The 19,493-nt window shown below is 41.6% G+C and overlaps 1 pseudogene across 1 annotated transcript; it reads left to right on the plus strand.

Annotated features, from left to right (window-relative positions):
* Nucleotides 1-13,259: 13,259 nt before the first annotated feature.
* On the plus strand, nucleotides 13,260-13,741 carry LOC308244703 (jun dimerization protein 2-like; annotated as a pseudogene). The gene has a single exon. The product of its transcript is annotated as a jun dimerization protein 2-like (transcript).
* Nucleotides 13,742-19,493: the final 5,752 nt, after the last annotated feature.

Raw genomic sequence — 19,493 nt, forward strand, 5'->3', positions numbered from 1 at the left:
TAAAAGGGAGTTATAGGTATGAGGAATAGTCTTCTGTAGAAAAGCACTAGTCTCTGCTGCCAACTTCCATTCTGTACTTTCCCAGGCCTTCTCAGTAGTCCCACTATGTCCATTAAAGCACAGGCCCTACCAACCTCCCCAGCTCACCCCCTCACAGTGTCTTCCACCTTCCCCATCACAAACCACCTTAATAGAAATGGATTTGAGCTGCCTGCTTAGGGTACAATACAACATTTGTACTAATAAAGCAATAACTTTAAAATATAAATTTGTCACTCCTCCAAAAAAATGTATTTATAATTTAATGATATAATTCCTTAAGTGAAAGAACTACTTTTAGTGGGAAATTCAGACCTGTCATTATCAGCCAATGCGATATATGGAAACGAAGAGTCTTTCAGTATTCAAAAGTGGATCAGGTTCTCGGGTTCTGAGAAATTATCTCTACTCTCTCTCTTTCTCCACCTCTCCAACCCCTACTTAAAATATCATCTTAAGTCCCATTCCTTCCATGGGTTTTTCCCCACCACTTCAACCCTGAAATTATATAGTACTGTGTGCCTGCAGGCTGAGTTATATGAAGGCCACGTTCTTTGTAGTTCATTCATTCATTAAACAAATATTTATTGAGCCCCTAGAATATACTAGAAATATAGTAATATGTACTTTAATAGATACTGAAGATTTAATGCTGTAATACATACGCTCATGAGCTTTCAATCAATTAAAACCAATAATAATTAAGCCTATGAAGAATGACAGAATAAGGACCTATAACTCCAAAATTGTATAATTGTACTTCATTTAAAAATTCATGTTCTAACACCACAATAGAATTAAGTAGCCTTATTAAAATATTTGCTTAGAAATGAAAACATTAGGAGACTAAAGTTGGCTAAAATAACATTTAAGTCAAATGTGGTTAAGAAACAATGTGGTTAAACTGCTTACTCCTGTGCTTGGCACATCATAAGTTATCATAGGTGCAGGTGCTGTTTTGTTTTTTGTTTTGTTTTTAATCCTAACCCAAGGATATGTTTTTATTGATTGATTGATTGATTGAGAGAGAGAGAGAGAGAGAGAGAAACATCGATGGCATGTCTCCTGTACATGCCCCAAATGGGGATTGAACCCGCAACCTAGGTATGTGCCCTGGCCAGGAATCAAACCCACAATCTTTTGTTGTACAGAATGATACTCCAACCAACTTAGCCACCTGGCCAGGGCTGTTTTTAATTACTAATCTAATTCTTAAATTCCATAATTCTATAAAAATTATTGATAATCACTGTTAACTTCATAAATGATCACCAAACTCAACACAACAGAACTTCATCTTTCAAGGTGGAATGATCAGAGTAACTTTCAAATTTTTAATTAATTAATTCATTTATTTGACACATTAAAACCATATATCATCCATTGGGGATATAAATATGATTAGTTATATCCTGCCCTCAAGGATTTCACAGTCTAGTTGGGGTTCATATGAGGAAACAGATGATTTTGAAATGGGTAATTGTTAACTGGTTGTCTTCTGTGAGCACATGGGAGAGACACTGTCTATCCCTGTTCATAAAAGATGAAACAAAGAGAGTTAGTTTCATGGGCATTCTAGGGAGATGGACTAATAAAGGTGCAGGAAATAAGAAAGCAAGTAAGGAGTGCACATGAATTGTTCAGACAAATACTAATAGTAAATCTGGTACTCAGGCAACATGTGACTAAGTTGCCTATCCTATATAAAAAAGGCTAATATGCAAATAGACCAAACTGTGGAACAACAGAACAACCAGTCACTATGACATGTGTTGACCACCAGGGAGTGTGCGCAGAACATGGCAGGTGTTGGCAGCAGGCGACAGAGCACAGAACATGGCGGGCATCTGCCGCGGCGGGATGGTGGAGCGGTTGAGCTGGGGCACCAGACCAAGGCGGGGCACCGGTTGCTGTCATCAGGGCGAGCCTCTGGTCGTTACTGTAAATTCTTTGCTCCCTTGTACTGCAGTCCCATCTGGCGCTCACACCTGCTACTGGCACCAGCCCCACTTGCACCCACTGCCTGTGCTGGGAGCCGCTGCTCGCACCCACAGCCGATGCCAGAGCTGCCACTCACACCACTGCCAGTGCCTGGCTCTGGTCCCAAATTCTCAGCACCGTCAGCGGTGGGAGCGGGGCTGCTGCGGGCAGAGAGGGTACTGTGGGCTGTGGTGGGAGGGGCCAGGTGGGGGCGCAAAGGATGGGCTGACATCCACTCCTGTGCCCACCGCAGCCTCATGGCCCATAGTTCCTTTCAAGGTGCACAAATTCATGCACTGGGCCCCTAGTAAATATATAACCTCACCCAAATGGCATGGCTGAGTGGTTGAGCATTGATCTATGTGAACCAGGAGGTCACGGTTAGATTCCTGGTCAGGGCACATGCCAGGTTGCAGGCTTGATCCCCAGTCAGGGGCATGCAGGAGGAAGCCATCAATGATTTTCTCTCATCATTGTTGTTTTTATCACTCTGTCTCTCTCCCTTCCTCTCTGAAATCAATGAAATTTATATATATATATATATATATATATATATATATATATATATATAAAAGATAATCCTATATAATAAAGAGGTAATATTGACCATCATGCCCTCACACAAGATGGCCACCCCCATGTGGTCACAAGATGGCCAACTCCATGTGGTCATAAGATGGCTGCCACAAGATGGCCAGCAGGGGAGGGCAGTTAGGGGCGACCAGGCCAGCAGGGGAAGGCAGTTGGGGGTGACTGGACATGCAGGGGAGGGAGGGCAGTTTGGGGCGACCAGGCTGGCAGGGGAGGGCAGTTGGGGGCGATCGGGCCAGCAGGGGAGCAGTTAGGCGTCAATCAGGCTGGCAGGGGAGTGGTTAGAGGGTGATCAGGCTGGCAGGCAGAAGTGGTTAGGGTCAATCAGGCAGGCAGGCAGAAGTGGTTAGGGTCAATCAGGCAGGCAGGCAGGCGAGCTGTTGGGAGCCAGAAGTCCCAGATTGTGAGAGGGATGTCCAACTGCCGGATTAGGTCCGATCCCAGTCCTACATCCACTGAGGGGTCCCAGATTGGAGAGGGTGCAGGCTGGGCTGAGGGGACCCCCCCCCCACATGTATGAATTTACTGCACAGGGACTCTAGTAATAAAATAAAATATATAACCTCTGAAGCCTTGGCAGGTGTGAGAGTGTCATATCATGAATTATAATTACCACTGAAAAGATGATTGGAGGTTCTGAGTATTTGGACAAGGCTTGTTTGAAAGGTTGGTTTTGAGTGAGGATGGTAGGGTGTCCAGGCTTTTCACTGGAAACTTCCATATAAAGATCTGCAAGTATTCTCTCTAAGAAGGCTACATTTCTCCAGAAAAGACCCTCAACCACCTATCCCAGTGGTCGGCAAACTCATTAGTCAACAGAGTGGCAAACTGTGGCTCGTGAGCCGCATGTGGCTCGCGAGCAGCAGTTTGCCGACCACTGACCTATCCCATCATCTCCTTCTGGGTATTTGGGTAGCAGAAAGTTGGCTGGTATAACTTTATTCTGTAGCTGGGTAGCAAAAGGAAGTTAGAATATCCCATCATTCATATTCATCATCATATAACTTTGCTTCATCCTTACTCTTTAGTATATGTTAGGAACTTCTCCAGTTCAAATTCTCCAGGATATATACCTACGTTTTTCTGTGATGGAGGGATAGTAGCCTAACCTGGTAGGGATTTGGATGCTTTTGATACAGACTTTAAAAAAATCTAGCTATCTTCAGCTCTGGGCCCTGGCCTCTGTAATACCTAGTTCCTCAAGTCCTTGGCATCTCTTGGATTCCTCAGAATAAACCAGCCTGTTTCATTTCAATATATTCCTCTGCAGGAAGTTTGATTTGACCTTACCCTGCTTTGTAAGTTTATTTGCCATTCCTCTAGGTATTCAGTCTATATATATAGTAGTTTGGCACTACAAATGTTTCTAGTTTTATTGAAGAAGGAGTAGTAGTATTTTTGCTTCATGTGATTATTATTTTGGGATGGCTTTTGAGAAGAAAAGAGATAAAATATGTTTATCTTAAAGCCAAGTTTATTAATTTTTTAATTGCTACTGGATAAGTCCCTGAGCATGGTATATGGTAATCAGACATTTTAGGAAAGTCTTCAGCATAAAATACAGGGACAAACACACCAAGTAACTTTAAAAAAAAAAAAAAAGGTGAGGCAAGGATGAGAAGAAATAATCAAATATGCTATCATTAATATCCTTAGAAAGATAAGGAAAGAGCAGATATTTCATCTAAAAAATAAAAACAGGATGTTGTGAAGTAAAAGAGAATAAGAGCTCTTAGGAAAATTAAAAATAAGATAGCCAAAACTAAAAATTAATTCTAATTATAGATTTGAAAATTAAGTGAAAGAAATATTTAAGAAAACAAAAATGAAAAAAAAAAGGGGAAAGACAGAAAATTGGGGACTCTGTCCAGAATATCAAACACTCAACAAATAGCAGTTCCAAAAAGAGAAAAGAAAAAGGAAGAAGTAATTACAATAATAATTTCCCATAATTGAAAGGCACCAGTCTCCAGATTTTAAGATTATGTAAGCAAATAAGAAGATTGTTTGGGGATGACTTGTTTTTTGGCAGTAGGTAATTATTACCCAACCTAGATCATGGTCTACACTCTAGCTACATGGGGTGGGAGGTGGTCCCTGCTTTCCATCAGGAGTCATGCAGTATATAACACCATTTTAAGAAGGGGGTTTGCTCACAATTCTGTGGGTTAGCAATGTGGACTGGTCGCTGGCATCTCATATGCAGCTGCAATCATCTGGCTACTTAACTAGGGCTTGACAACATAAAATGGCCTTGTTCACATCTGACAATTAGCTTTGACTGACAGCTGGGCACATGTAAGCAGCTCAAGTCTAGCTTCTTTTCATGGAACAAAATAGTTCCTAGCAGCAAAAGGGCAAGCCCAGTGCACAAGAATTTTTCAAGCCTTTGCTTTTTGTATCTCATTTGCCAAAGCAAGTCTCAAGGTCAACCTAGGAGTTGATGTGGGAAAGAATATTAAAGGTATACTAAGGGGAGGAGGGTGTCACTGAGGATATTACTATACCAATCTATCATATTAGAGCAAATAGGTCTACCCAGAACTTTGAATCTAGACTGATTAACTAAAAGAAGAAAGGACAGTGGAGAATAGTTTTTATGATGTTGGCTTTCATAAAAAACTAATCTTAGCATTTATAATTATTTTCAACTATATATATTTATTTATGCCAGGCGTCCTCAAACTACGGCCCGCGGGCCACATGTGGCCCACCGAGGACATTTATCCGGCCTGCTGGGTGCTGCTGCCTGTCCTACTTAGCAGCCGACTCATCCCGGGCCCGTAGTGCACATAGGAATTTGTTCATAGGTTTTTTTTTTAAACTATAGTCCGGCCCTCCAACAGTCTGAGGGACAGTGAACTGGCCCACTGTTTAAAAAGTTTGAGGACCCCTGATGCACTTATTTTTTAGTATCTGTCTCCTGCTCTGGGTTATAAGCTCCATCTCTTCTAGCTGAGGAATTGGTAAAGTTCCTACATTGCTTTTTAAATGAAGCAATAGAGTGACAAATGCACCCATAGAAACAAGCAAGTTCTTGGGTTCATGATAGCACCAAAGACAGGGAGAGGCCAGGAGGAACACAGTCTTTAGCTATTTTAGCACAGGGGCTGATGTGAGCAGGAAATCAGGTCATCTATATCTCACATACACAGAGGTGCCGTAAAACAGGGATTTGTTCAATATGCACCTAATAAAACAAAATTATGACCTCTAATCCTAGATAGAACTTTGCTTTCTGTTCTGTTGAGGAGCTTCCAAAACTGTGTAAATGTCCCTATATCCACAGACTATTCACTGTAAGAGCAGTTTTCAAATTCTTGGATCATATCACATTACACTTTTTAAAATTATTGAGAACCCTACAATGATTTTATTTATGTGGATTTTATCTATCAATATTTCTCATACTAGATTTTTCAACTGAGAACTTACAAAATATATAATTCTTTTATAAAACAACAAGCTCACTGCATGTAATATAAATAGCACATTCTTATTTTTAAAATCTTTGTTTTCTAAAACAAAAAACAATAGTGAGGAGTGTCATCATTTAACATTTTTGTAAATCTCTTTAATATCTTTCTTAATAGAAGAGAACTGGATTTTCCTTTTACATTCATGTTTTTCATTTTCATACATCACATAGCTGCTGGAATATCCAACTGTGTAATTATGAAAGAAAGAGAAAGAGGTAAATAACATCTTAGTATTATTATAAAAATACCTTTGACCTTGATGACTCTCTGAAAGGATCTTGGGTGTTTTTTAGGCATTTGTCAAGTAAAAGTGATAAAATGTCTTCACCTAACATTGGTGGCATCTTCAAGGTAATGTAAACCCAAATTACTATCTATTTAGACCCAAGGAAACTGTTGAGATGTTTTAGTACCAAAAAAATACCACTCTAAAAAGTCTACTAGTATTAATAAATCCAATACGTAGTGAAATAAAGTAGGTTTTTCTTAATGAATTCCTTATATACAATACTAGAAGCCCGGTGCACGAAATTCATGAATGGGGGGGGGGGGTCCCTCAGCCCAGCCTGCACCCTCTCCAATCTGGGACCCCTCGAGGGATGTCTGACTGCTCGTTTAGGCCCGATCCCACTGGCCTAAATGGGCAGTCGGACATCCCTCTCACAATCCAGGACTGCTGGCTCCCAATTGCTCGCCTGCCTGCCAGCCTGATCACCTCCTAACTACCCCTGCCAGCCTGATCGATGCCTAACTGCTCCCCTGCTGGAACGATTGCCCCTAACTGCCCTCCCCTGCCGGCCTGATCATACCTAACTGTCCTCCCTTGCAGGCCTGGCCCCCCCAACTGCCCTCCCTTGCAGGCCTGATCACCCACAACTGCCCTCCCCTGCTGGACATCTTGTGGTGGCCATCTTGTGTCCACATGGGGGCAGCCATCTTTGACCACATGGGGGCGGCCATCTTGTGTGTTGGAGTGATGGTCAATTTGCATATTACCCTTTTATTAGATAGGATGAGCTGTTTTGCTGTTCTTTAAGCAACTGTATAAATTCTGTGATTATTTTCATTCTCTCCTTTCAAGTCTTCCATACACTGAAAACAATTCTACAGAAAGTTCTTTTCTCTTTAGGCACAATCATAGTCTCATATTAATTATGAAGTAATAACTGAAATTTCATATGTTTTAGGAAATGTTCAGTATGCTTTATTGCATTACTTAATACCCAAAAATAATCTCTGAGGTGGATACTATTATCATTATCATTTTATGATGAGAAAACTGGAAATCTTCTGAGATTAATGTGCCCAAGGTCATACAACTAGTAAAAATAAACAAAAACGAAAACAAAAAAAAAACTCTGAAGCTTTTAACTACTGTTCTGTACAGCTTTCCTATTCAGGAGTATGGTAACAGTCATATTTTCTATTGTTCTTTTGTATTTTAACCACCCAATTTTCATTACAGCTTTAAATGACTTTTGAGGTCTAGTCTGAAGAACGAACCTAGTTTGCAGAATCTTGCCAATGTAAAAGTGTATGCCCAATTCCTGCCCCCTCTCTCCCCATAGACAGAGACATTTGTACTACAACACATTCCTGCCGTTACTGTTCTGCTTCTTTCCAAACAATCCCCAGATCATTCCTAAAACCACACCACCTCCACTCCTGTCATTTCATTGGTCACCCTTGTCTGTCCTAGTTGAATTGTTCGGCATCAATGAAGACAGCCTGAAAACTAGGCTGACAGTGATGGTGAAGAATCTCCCAATAGCCTGATTGCCAACATTACCAAGGATCTGGGACTATCGAGGATTTGTCACACCTTTACTCTTCCTCTCAGAAATCTTGTCAGCAACAACTTTCTGTAGACTCCAATGACTTAGAAAATAGCCACTCTATAAACTGTGTAGAAATGAAAAGAAGATGTGTGTTAGAAGCCCTGGAAAATTCAAAGGTGTCAGTTTAATATTCTGAGTGTTGCTGCCTGAACTGGAAAAGTCAATTCAGGTTATAAAATTTTCAGATTGCCACAAATCCCTGAATATTCTCTTTAGTTCAAGAAAAGCAAATGCAATGGACCACAGGAGAAAAGCGGGGGGTGGGGGGGTGAATAATGTATCTCATCTCACTAATTGAGAGCTGGCTCTTGAAAAGGATAATGATACTAAAGACCCAATTTCCCCCCATAACTCCTCATTCTAGAGTAACAAAAATATACATGAGCCATAATACACTTCATTGTCACAACAGGCAAGTCAGAATGGAATCTTAAAAATGTCATTTTAGCCATAGCCAGTTTGGTTCAGTGAATAGAGCATTGGTCCTCTGACTGAAGGGTCTCAGATTTGATTCCAGGCAAGGGCACATATCTCAGGTGCAGACTCAGTCCTCAGGCCTGGTCAGGGCACGTGCAGGAGGCAACCAATTGATGTGTCCCCTTCTCATCGATGTTCTCTCTCTGTGTCTCTCCCCTCCATTCCACTCTCTCTAAAACTCAATGGAAAAATATCCTCGGGTGAGGATTAACAAATTAAAAAAAAGGTATTTTCTTCTATTGTAGCTTTATTTATACCAGATAAAGTACACAGTTGTTGCCTCTCTGGTCACAACTCAGTTGCCAAGCTTTTTAATCATCAATATCTGTACTACAAACAGAATTATCTCACTGATTCAACTTTTGAAGAAATTATGTCAACTTAATTTAAATAATGGAATAATGTGCGCTTTTCCCCCAGAAACTTTTCATTTGCTTAATCCTTGGAGCATTATACATTGTTTTTGTCAGTTTAATCACTTACTGTTATTATGATTCCATAGAAAACATATTCATTTATTACTCAAAAGACATAGCCATGTTATTTTGACATGAATGTCCCAAAAGGACAGAGCTTTCATGATGTATACAGGAAAATAACAATGTCCAAAGCATGCCTCACTCCAGTTAAGTATGATTAATTAAATGCACTGATCACTGAGCTGATATTATAATTTTATAATATAATGCAGCATTTCAACAGATGCCAACATTAAGTACTTAAAATTATTTTGTTCATTTAATTATCATATAATAAGCATCTGCTCTGTAGCAAACAGTGTGTCAGATGCTATCTCTGTGAAGACTGAGATGTTGGTCATTTCTAGGCAAGAGTTCACAGTCATATCTAGGAGACCTACATATGATTAAATATCATGCAAAGCTGTATGCTTATAATAATAATGTATGGGACACTGATCAAGAATCTAAACGATGCACAGAGACATTAGGAGGAGTTTCAAAATAATTTTAAATGTTCTTTGAACTCAAATCAAATTCTTTTACCAATTGGCTTGCTTTATTATAAAACAAAGCTTCAAATATTATCAGTATCATTTCACTGTCTATCCATAAATAGATGCACTAGCAACCAAAGCAGCATACCTGCTTAAAGAATCTGTCCTAACAATAATAATAATATTATCATTGTTGTCACAAGTCCTCTCTGAGGGTTCAGAAATATCTCCATTTTACAGACGGGCAAAGGGAAATGCAAGATTAAGCAATTGCCAAACACTGAATTGTTGTAAATGCTCTCTCTGGATGGAAACTGATTCCTGAGCCTAAGATTTTTCTGCTCTGCTGGGCTGCCCAGCTAACTAATCTGTCCAACCAAGCTATCAGAAATGTGTTCTATGTACATCCTCAAATGTGTAATTCAAATATTTAACTAGGGGCAGAGTTGAAATGTTTGAGCATCACATTTGATCATCTGAAAGATAACATCACCTTAGTGAGAAGAGTGACAGCATAGAGACTATGAAGGCTAATTGTAATGAATAAGACAGGAAACAGCAGCAATTATGTGTGTTACATTTGAAGATTTACATGATGGACTTCGAACTGCTTGTTTCCTGGTATGTTCTGCCATATTTCCTGTATGTACCTTTCATTATCATATACTCTGTAATGAATTTGTCTTCCAGACAAGAATAATGATAGAATAAGCAGTATTGCAATTATAATTACTTGACTATAAATAGAAAATCATTGGTCCAGTAATCTATTACAATGGGAAAATTAATGTTGTAAGTTGAATACAGATAAATAGCTAAGATCATGTGTGTTCAGAGAAGTCAAAGGACATGGAAGTTAAGGGTTTAACACCTAAAATCAGATTGCTATGCTCAATCCTAGCTTCTAATGAATAATTGTTGTGTAATCTTAACTTTGTGTCTTACTCTTATCTACACATATAAAAGCCTAAGCGACCGAATGACCGAACAACCGAATGACCGAACGACAGGTCGACTGGTTGCTATAACGTGCAATGACCACCAGGGTGCAGATGCTCAAGACAGGAGATGCCTCCCGGTGGTCAGTGCGCTCCCACAGCCAACTTCCCGCAGCTGGCTGGCCAACCTCCCACGGTCCCTCCCCCTGGTCAGCCGCTCCCCCCTACCCCTGATCAACTTCAATCGCCGGCCAGGCCAAGGGACCCCACCCATGCATGAATTCATACACCAGGCCTCTAGTTATTTATAATAGAGGAAAAATAATAATAGTGCCCACCACAAAGGGTTGTATAAGGATAAAGTGAGTTAATATTTTTAAAGTTTAAAACAGTAGCTGGCTCAAAATATGGTTCCATAAATGTATCCTATTATGCTACACATAAAGTACATTTTTATTATTGCAGTATTATTATATGGCCTAATGCTATCTTGCTTAGAAAGAATATGTAACATAAATTCACCCTTTAAAATAGTGACATGAACTTAGAATTAATTTGCAAGGAGCAATGACAATTATATTTGGCATTCTATTTAAAGAAAAAAGAAACCTATTTTAGTTAGGATGGTCCCCACAGACCATTGCCTTCTAAAATAAAGAATAATAAATGGCTATACTCTATCCAATGTTGATCTGGAAAGATTCTAAAACACTTCACTTCGGATATGCTGGATTGGACCAAGCTTTTCAGTGAATCATTCCTAAGGCTCCTGCTGTCTTCAAATTCAAAGTAAATATTAAAAAGATTCTAAAATGTGACTGAGCCATACCCAGTTAGGAATGGTTCTCATGTTAACCTTAGAAATGGACAGGAGCAGCGAAAGGAGGGATGCATGCAGTGTGGCAGGATGATTTTACTTTACATCTCCCTTTACTTCTTCCTCCCAATAGGTAAAGAGCATGATTTTCAAGGCCTTCTCCTTTTCTGTTCTTGTCAATGTCACTTCTGTCAGTCCTTGAAGAGGTAATTAACCTCATACTGGTAAGCAACCCCCTGCCCCCACGGGCATGCTTTACCAGTCCTCCTGCAACTATTACACCCTGAGCAGGGATTATGTTCACCTCCATGTTCCCTTCAATACCTATTAAGGTTCTGCAAATATTATTAGGTAATTATTTCTCATCAGTGCTTCCTCTGGCTTTATGATGTTAAATTTAATTTGCCATGATGTCAGCACATAAAATCAAGATATCACTTAGAGGGCCAAAGTTCCTTATGATTCTGACAGGTATTATTTCTGAGTTTTCTCAATGTCCCTGAAAACTCCCACAGAGGTATAACCTGTATGGAAGGTGTTTAGCCCTGCGAGGGCAGGGAATGAGATATACTATCAAGGCCCAGCAGCAGACTAAAGCCTTGAGACTTTTCCTCCTAACCCACATGTACGTCACCATGACACCCATTATCAGTGGCAGGAAACATATTTTAGGGCAAAATGAGGAGAGTGTCAGGCAATTATCTAAACAAATTTGCCAAGTAGAAACTTGACTCCAATTTTGGCTTCTAAAATTATTGTTTTCTGTCCATTTCTACCAGTTGCTTTAATTATACTGTGTGAGTTACTAGGTCCTTGACATTTGCAAAGCTTCCAATTTTATAAAGGAGGTTCAGACTATTTTAATAATAATCCTTTATTTGTATTTATTTAAGAAGTAAAAGAACAAGAATGGACTTTTAAGAACATAGATTTTATTTTTGGCTCCACTACCTGTGAATTGCACATACATCCTTAGTAAAGTTATTCAACATCTCTAAGCTTTAAGTTTCTCTTCTTCAAAATTTAAATAATAATAATATCTGCCTGCCCTGGACAGGTGGCTCAGTTGGTTGGAGTGCCATCCTGTTCACCAAAAGGTGGGTTCAATTCCCAATCAGGGCATATACCTAAGTTGCAGGTTTGGGGTATGTGTGGGCGGCAACCACTCAAAGTTTTTCTCTCACATCCCAATGTTTCTCTTGTTCTCTCTCTCTAAAATGAATAAAAACATATTCTCAGGTGGGGATTTAAAAATGATGATGATAACAATAACAATAATAATAGTAACATCCACCTTACAGGGCTGTTATGAAACAAAGTAGAATGCATAATGACTATGAAAATTATTTATAAATATTAAAGATCTTCCCTGGCCAAAGGAAGGAATTCTGGCATTGTGCTAATTTTTCTGTGGGAACATTTTAACAGAAATGAGTGATGAGACAAACACAGCTACTTCAATACAGGGCCTGGAATGTAATAACCCAGACCTGGAACTGCAAGAATGTGAACTATGTGCTTCTCTTATTTCTTCCATTCTATTCACCTAAAGATAAGAGGGACTGTCTGCAAACATTTTGTTAGGAAGGAAAAGAATATTATTCAAAATAATGGCATAGAAAAACTTCTAACAGAAAGAGTAGACATATTATTACGACTGAATGACAAAAAGGAGGAGGAGTTTTCAAGTATCCTATATAATAAAAGCCCAGTGACCGAAACAGCAGAACGACCAGAACAACCAGAGACCAGAACCACCACAGCCCCCCTACAAGTGGTTAAGGGGCAATCAGGCAGGCAGGTGATCAGGCAGGCATGCAAAGTGGTTAGGGGTGATGAGGTAGGCAGGCGAGTGGTGAGGGGTGATGAGGCAGACAGGCGAGTGGTTGGGGTGATGAGGCAGGCAGGCAAGTGGTGAGGGGCGATGAAGCAGGCAGGCAGAGCCTCATGATCAATTGCCTCAAAGAGGGAGACCCAGGCCGCCCACCACAGGCTGCAGGAGGGACGCTTGGTGGCTGCAAGGGGAGGCATGGCTGCGGTGGATGCTTCAGGGTGGGGCTGGCGCCATGGTGGCTCTTGAGCGGGCACAGTGCCTGCAGCCTCCACCCGAGGCTTCTGCAGGGCTGGACTGCCACTCCTCCTGCTATGATCCCTGGGCAGATCCCAGACCCTTCCATGACTGTGGGCTCCCTGCCAGCGCTTGGCCCCCTAACCAAACCCCCCAGCTCAGCCCTGACTGCAGAGAAGCTGAAATGCGCTGACATCCACAACATTGGAGCCATAATCACCCCTTTGCACTTCCTGGAGCTGAAACTTGGCAAGAGGCCTCAACCTGTGAAAAGTGAGCTAGAGGAGCGGAGGAAAGGTGCCGGGAAAAGAACAAAGTGGTGGCAGCCCAATGCCGGAACAAGAAGAAGGAGTGGAAGGAGTGTGTGCAGCGGGAATCTGAGTGGCTGGAGCTCATGAATGCGGAGCTGAAAACCCAGAAGGAGGAGCTGAAGCAGGAGCGGCAGCAGCTCATCCTGTTGCTCAACCGGCATCACCCCACCTGCATCGTTAGGACCGACAGCGTTAAGACCCCTGACTCAGAAGGCAACCCACTGCTGGAGCCGCTGGAGAAGAAGTGACCATGGGCTGGGAGGAGGAAGAGGAGGAGGAGGAGATGAGGAGAAGGAGGAGGAGGGTCCCAGAGGGCTCTTCCTTGCTGCATGAAAAACTCTTCAATGAGGCTCGGCATAGCCAGCATCAGCCGGGCTTTTTGTGAAACTCAGATCAGCCACACCAGGGGAAGAAACCCAGGCTGAGACCAAAGTAGTCCTGAGGGGGGCCTGTTCTGCCTGGGGCCAGGCTTGCAGGAGGCAGGACAGAGGCTCTGGGCTGGAGAGACGCCCAACTGGGCCGCGACAGGCACTTCTCTGGCCTCTCCGTCAGGGCACCCACCCAAAGGACCTCCGAGCAGCCAGGAAAAGCCATGATTTGTAACCAAAATTAGGCTGAGTATGGAACTCAGTGAAACTTCAATCTGCCTGCCCCCAGCCCTGCCCCTGACCCTGACCCTGATCCTGATGCAAGGCTGGAGAAGGGCACAGTGCCAGGCCCTGCCATACCCACCCACCATGGCCCAGCTCAGTCCTGCCTGGAGTGGCAGCTGTGGCACACCCTTACCGGTCCTGCTGGAGTTGCTGTGGGCACGAGGCACAAGCGCCCTTCCAAAGCACATACTCACTGAATGTTTACAGACTGGCTGTCCTGGCAGGGCTTTCAACTGCACATGTTTTTTTATACTTTCTCTTTTTTTAATATTGTTTTTACAAAAAAAAAGATTTTATATAAGCAATATATAAATGGATTTCTATAATCACTCAATGTGATACAGTATAAATATGCTATCGTTTGTTTGTTACGAACAGATACTCAGCAGTTATGACCGTTGCATGTAACTTCTAAGTACTGTAGTCTCTAGGTGTTGGGGGTGGCAGGGGCAGGGGTGCAGTGCATTTCCATCCTGGTAAACCCTTCATAGTACTCAGTTCTGTATTGCTCAGTAAACATTACTCTTACTTAAAAAAAAAAAGAGGGAGGCCCAGGCTACCCGGCTGGTGGCATTGCAGTGGGTGGGCGGGGCCTCCCTCTGCAGGGTGGTTGATCTGGGGGCCCCCGCTATTGATTGCCCCACAGAGGGAGGCCCAGGCCACCATCCAGCGATGCTGTGGTGGGTGTGCGGGGCCAGCCAGAGATCGCCCTGCAAAGGGATGCCCAGGCCAGCCAAGTGATCGCACCCCACACCTGTCACCTGCAGAGGGAGGTGACCAGTGGCAGGGGAGGGGGGGGCAGGGCTGCACAGATGGCAAGCAGTGGCAGCGGTGGGGGCGGGGCCAGCTGCCAGCAGTGGGGGGAAGGAAAGCCCCAATAGGTTCTGATCTCAGGCCAGGCCTAGGGAGCCTACCCGAGGGGTCCTGGATTGTGAGAGGGTGCAGGTCAGGCTGAGGGACTTCACTGAGTGCATAAATTTTCATGCTCCAGGCCTCTAGTGTATGTATAATATGATACCATTTTGTAAATATATATGCATTAGATAAAAATATGGAAATGTTAACAGTTGTCATCTCTAGATACAGGGATTACAAGTAATATTTTTCTTCTTTAAATTTCTTTAACATATTTCCTTCCACTAGCATGCATACTTTAGTAATAATGTTAAAATGGTATCTCAAAAAGAGAAAGATTAGAAAAATCTTAAAATTGTTTTTCTATGCAGTTTTAAGTCCTAAAACTCAATTGTTTTCACCCTAGCTTTACCAGCTACATTTCTTCCCCTAGTCACTTTATATTCATGTGTTCTTGTATTTTATTCTTTTACATCTCTTCCCAGTCCCCTAGCATTTACCTTTACATTCTTGGCCCTTGATTCTCTATGAGCAGTAGAACACTGAATATGACGTTCTCCCAAGTCTCCTCTTATTACTTCATCTCATGTTCCAGTGAGTTCCCATGCCCCCCTGCCTAAGCCACTGTTTTCCTCATCCCCAATTTCCATGACCTAGCCAGCCATGGGCAAACTACAGCCCGCGGGCCGGATCCGGCTGTTCTATCCGGTTCTCTTGCTCTCCCCTCTGCTCCTTTACTTTTAATTTATATTAGTTCACACAAACACTACATCCATGCTTTTGTTCCGGCCCTCCGGTCCAGTTTAAGAACCCATTGTGGCCCTCGAGTCAAAAAGTTTGCCCACCCCTGACCTAGACACATATCTGACCTAGACATATACGCTATCCCACTTTCAAACCCTTTAAGGACCTACCCATTTTACTTCATTTCCCTCTTTTTGTCCACCTGAAAAAAATAATCTGGATAAAACATTCTTTTTAACATATTTATAACCTGTCCATTCTATCTCCTGCCATTCCAGTAACCTGACCACCCACTGAAAGCTTCCTAACTGTGCTTGTCTCCATAATCACCATTTCTTTCTAACAGTAAAGAGAATGCATTTGGCTCCTTGCCTTCTTTTTCTATATCCTTTGTGTTATCCAGGTCTAATGTCTCAAACACAGATGCCTACACAGCTTCAAAATGTATCTTTGTCTGCAGTCTCCCTTCTCCAAACAGTAAAAAAAAAAAAAAAAAATGTAACTCAAACTTAATTTGACCATGAATTTTTTTCTTACTAAAAAAAATCTGCATGGTGTTGCTATTGTCATACTAAATACTGCCTCCATTAACTTTCAGCCCCAGCACCACTTCACATCACTGATTTCTGAAGAAAATACATTAGTTTCTGCACAGTTAGTACTTCTACTGCTTTCTCAGCAAATTTTACTGAAAATTACCTGGGCTAAAAACAAAGCTAAATTATAACTGAGTTGGTTGTAAGAACTCCAAGAGATATTTACCTCCTAGGAATTAATTGTTTACATTTCAAGAGGGAACAAAACCCTAAACAAACCCTGGGTTGAAATGTCACAAATATTAGTCTTTTCTTCCCACAAAAGACATATATTTACATTCCAAAGAATAAAATCTCAGATTTTTTCTTAAGGAGAATTCATATACACTTCAGCCGTGGGCAAACTACAGCCCGCGGGCCTGATCCAGCCCATTCGGCTGTTCTATCCGGCCTGCGGAGCCGAAAGAGTGAAGGGTTCTCTTGCTCTCCCCTCAGCTCCTTGCTCCTTCACCAGCAGCAGTGTTAACATGGCAACGTCGGGAAACACGGCCATTTATATCCGCCCATTCAGAAGGAACAACCTCTTAATCTTCCAGAGGCTGCATGTGTTAGCGGCAAAACAAATGCATTTTGCACAGCATTTGCTTCTCCCCCTTGCGCCTGTAAAAATGCGTGCTAGAGGGCATTTGTGTTAACATGCACCACTGCACATTAGCATCAACGCAAACATGATGGAAACCTGTGTACCCTGCATTAACCCTAGCTGCGCTGCATTGCAGTACTGCACCACACTGCAACGGCAGCACGGCTAGTGTGAACGAACCCTAATTCAGTGGGTTGAACAAAAAGATTGTATAGAAATGTGATGAACTAAAGATTTTATTACAAAATCGCTTAATTTCAGGGTTTCAGAAGTAATTGGACAAATGAAAAACTGAAAATCAAATGTTCATATCTAATACTTGGATGAAACCCTTTCCTGGTAATGACAGCCTGAAGTCTTATACTTATGGACATCACCAGATGCTGGGTTTTCTCCTTTGTAATGCTCTGCCAGGCTGTCACAGTAGGGGTATATATATAAATATCCTGCCATTTCCAGCTTATAATAAGAAAAACTGTTGCAATGGGCATTTAAAAGTGGCACTTGGTTGTTTTTATAGAGTCCAGTGGATGCAATCTGACATTGATAATGGGCTTTTTTACACTATGTGCACTGCGGCTGTTTTTTGCCAGTAACGGAAGTGCTAGTGGTAACTACTGGTTACCCATGTTTTGCACTGCCCTAGCACCTCCCATACAAGTGTGTCTGGAAGACACAGCAATGTGCAGCTATGTGTGTTACCATAAACAAAGGTCCTGTGTGAAAGATACACAGGTTTCCTATGGAGGAAAGGGGTTGCTCTCTACGGTCAGGGTGTGCCTCTGTCCCATGTCTGAACTTTTTCAGATGATTTTGTTATATATATATTTTTTAGAAGACCAAAAATGTTATAGTAGAGCAAATTTAATCACTTGTTTTTATACTTTACTGTCTTATTTTAGTAAAGAATTTAATAAGAGAATGGTACTGTTGGTTTTAGCCCAATATTAAACATGAGTGGACCAAAGAAAAGGAAAGTGGACAGTGAATGCCGAGTGTTTAAGAGGGAGTGGACAACAAAATATTTTTTCACCGAAGTCCGATCAATGCCGGTATGTCTGATATGCCAGGAAACACTTGCAGTCTTCAAAGAGTACAATCTCAGCCGTCACTTTGCCACAAAGCATGGCGACTATGCTAGCAAGCGGTCACCTCAAGAACGGGAGGCTAATGCACAGAGGTTGATGGCTAAATTACAGGCTCAGCAAAATGTCTTTCACAGACAAACTGTAATTCAAGAGACAACTACCAAAGCAAGTTTTATGCTATCATTCAAATTAGCAAAAGCTAGCAAACCTCTCTCTGAAGGCGAGTTTTTGAAATAATGTATGATAGAGACAGCAGGTCTCTTGTGTCCAGAGAGCAAAGGCAAGTTTGAAAAACTCAGCTTATCGCGCAGGACAGTGACTCATTGAGTGGAACTGATTGATGAAGACTTGGCCAGCAAGTTAAATAGTAAGGCAGAGTTCTTTAAGTTTTATTCACTAGCATTGGATGAAAGTAATGATGTAAAGGACACTGCTAAGCTCTTAATTTTTATCCGAGGGATTAGTGACAATTTTGAAATTACGTAGGAGTTTTTAGCCATGGAGCCACTGAAAGGAAAAACACGGGGAGAGGACTTGTATGACCAGGTGTCTACTGTCATCGAGAAAATGAAGCTACCATGGAGTAAACTTGCTAATGTCACGACAGATGGATCTCCAAATTTAACTGGAAAAAATGTTGGACTGCTAAAAAGAATTCAGGATAAAGTGAAAGAGGAGAACCCTAACCAAGATGTTATTTTTCTTCACTGTATTATTCACCAGGAATCATTGTGCAAGTGTATATTACAACTTAATCATGTTGTTAATCCAGTCGTAAAGCTTGTTAATTTCATTCGAGCAAAGGGACTTCAGCACCGTCAGTTTATTAAGTTTCTGGAGGAAACTGATGTGGATCACCACGACTTACTTTACCACTCTTGTGTCTGCTGGTTGAGTTTGGGCAAAGTTTTCCAACTAGTGTGGGAGCTCAAAGAAGAGATTGGTGCGTTTTTTTAAATTAAAGGGGAAGTCTGACTAATTTACTGAGCTGAGTGACAAGAATTGGCTGTGTGACTTTGCATTTGTTGTAGATATATTTTCACATTTGAATGAGCTAAATGTGAAGCTACAGGGAAAAGATCAGTATGTACATGACATGTACACTAATGTGAAAGCCTTTAAATTGAAGTTGATTTTCTTTTCCAGACAAATTTCAGACAAAGTCTTCACTCATTTTGCCACACTAGTCACACAGAAGGAGACCATCCAAAACGTGAAGAAATACAGCAAATCACTGGATGACCTGCATGCAGAATTCTGTTGTCGGTTTTCTGATGTTGAAAAAATTGAACAGTCACTTCAACTGGTGGCCTGTCCTTTGTCACAAAACCCTGAAACAGCACCAGAAGAGGTGCAACTGGAACTCAATGATCTTAAATCTGACTTTGTCCTAAAGGAGAAATTCAGCTCTCTTGAACTAAGAGACTTTTATGCTTCACTTAATGAAGCCACTTTTCCAAACATCCAGAGGATGGCACAGA

This window comes from Plecotus auritus (assembly GCF_963455305.1).
Source record: "Plecotus auritus genome assembly, chromosome: 3".
Taxonomy (NCBI): domain Eukaryota; kingdom Metazoa; phylum Chordata; class Mammalia; order Chiroptera; family Vespertilionidae; genus Plecotus; species Plecotus auritus.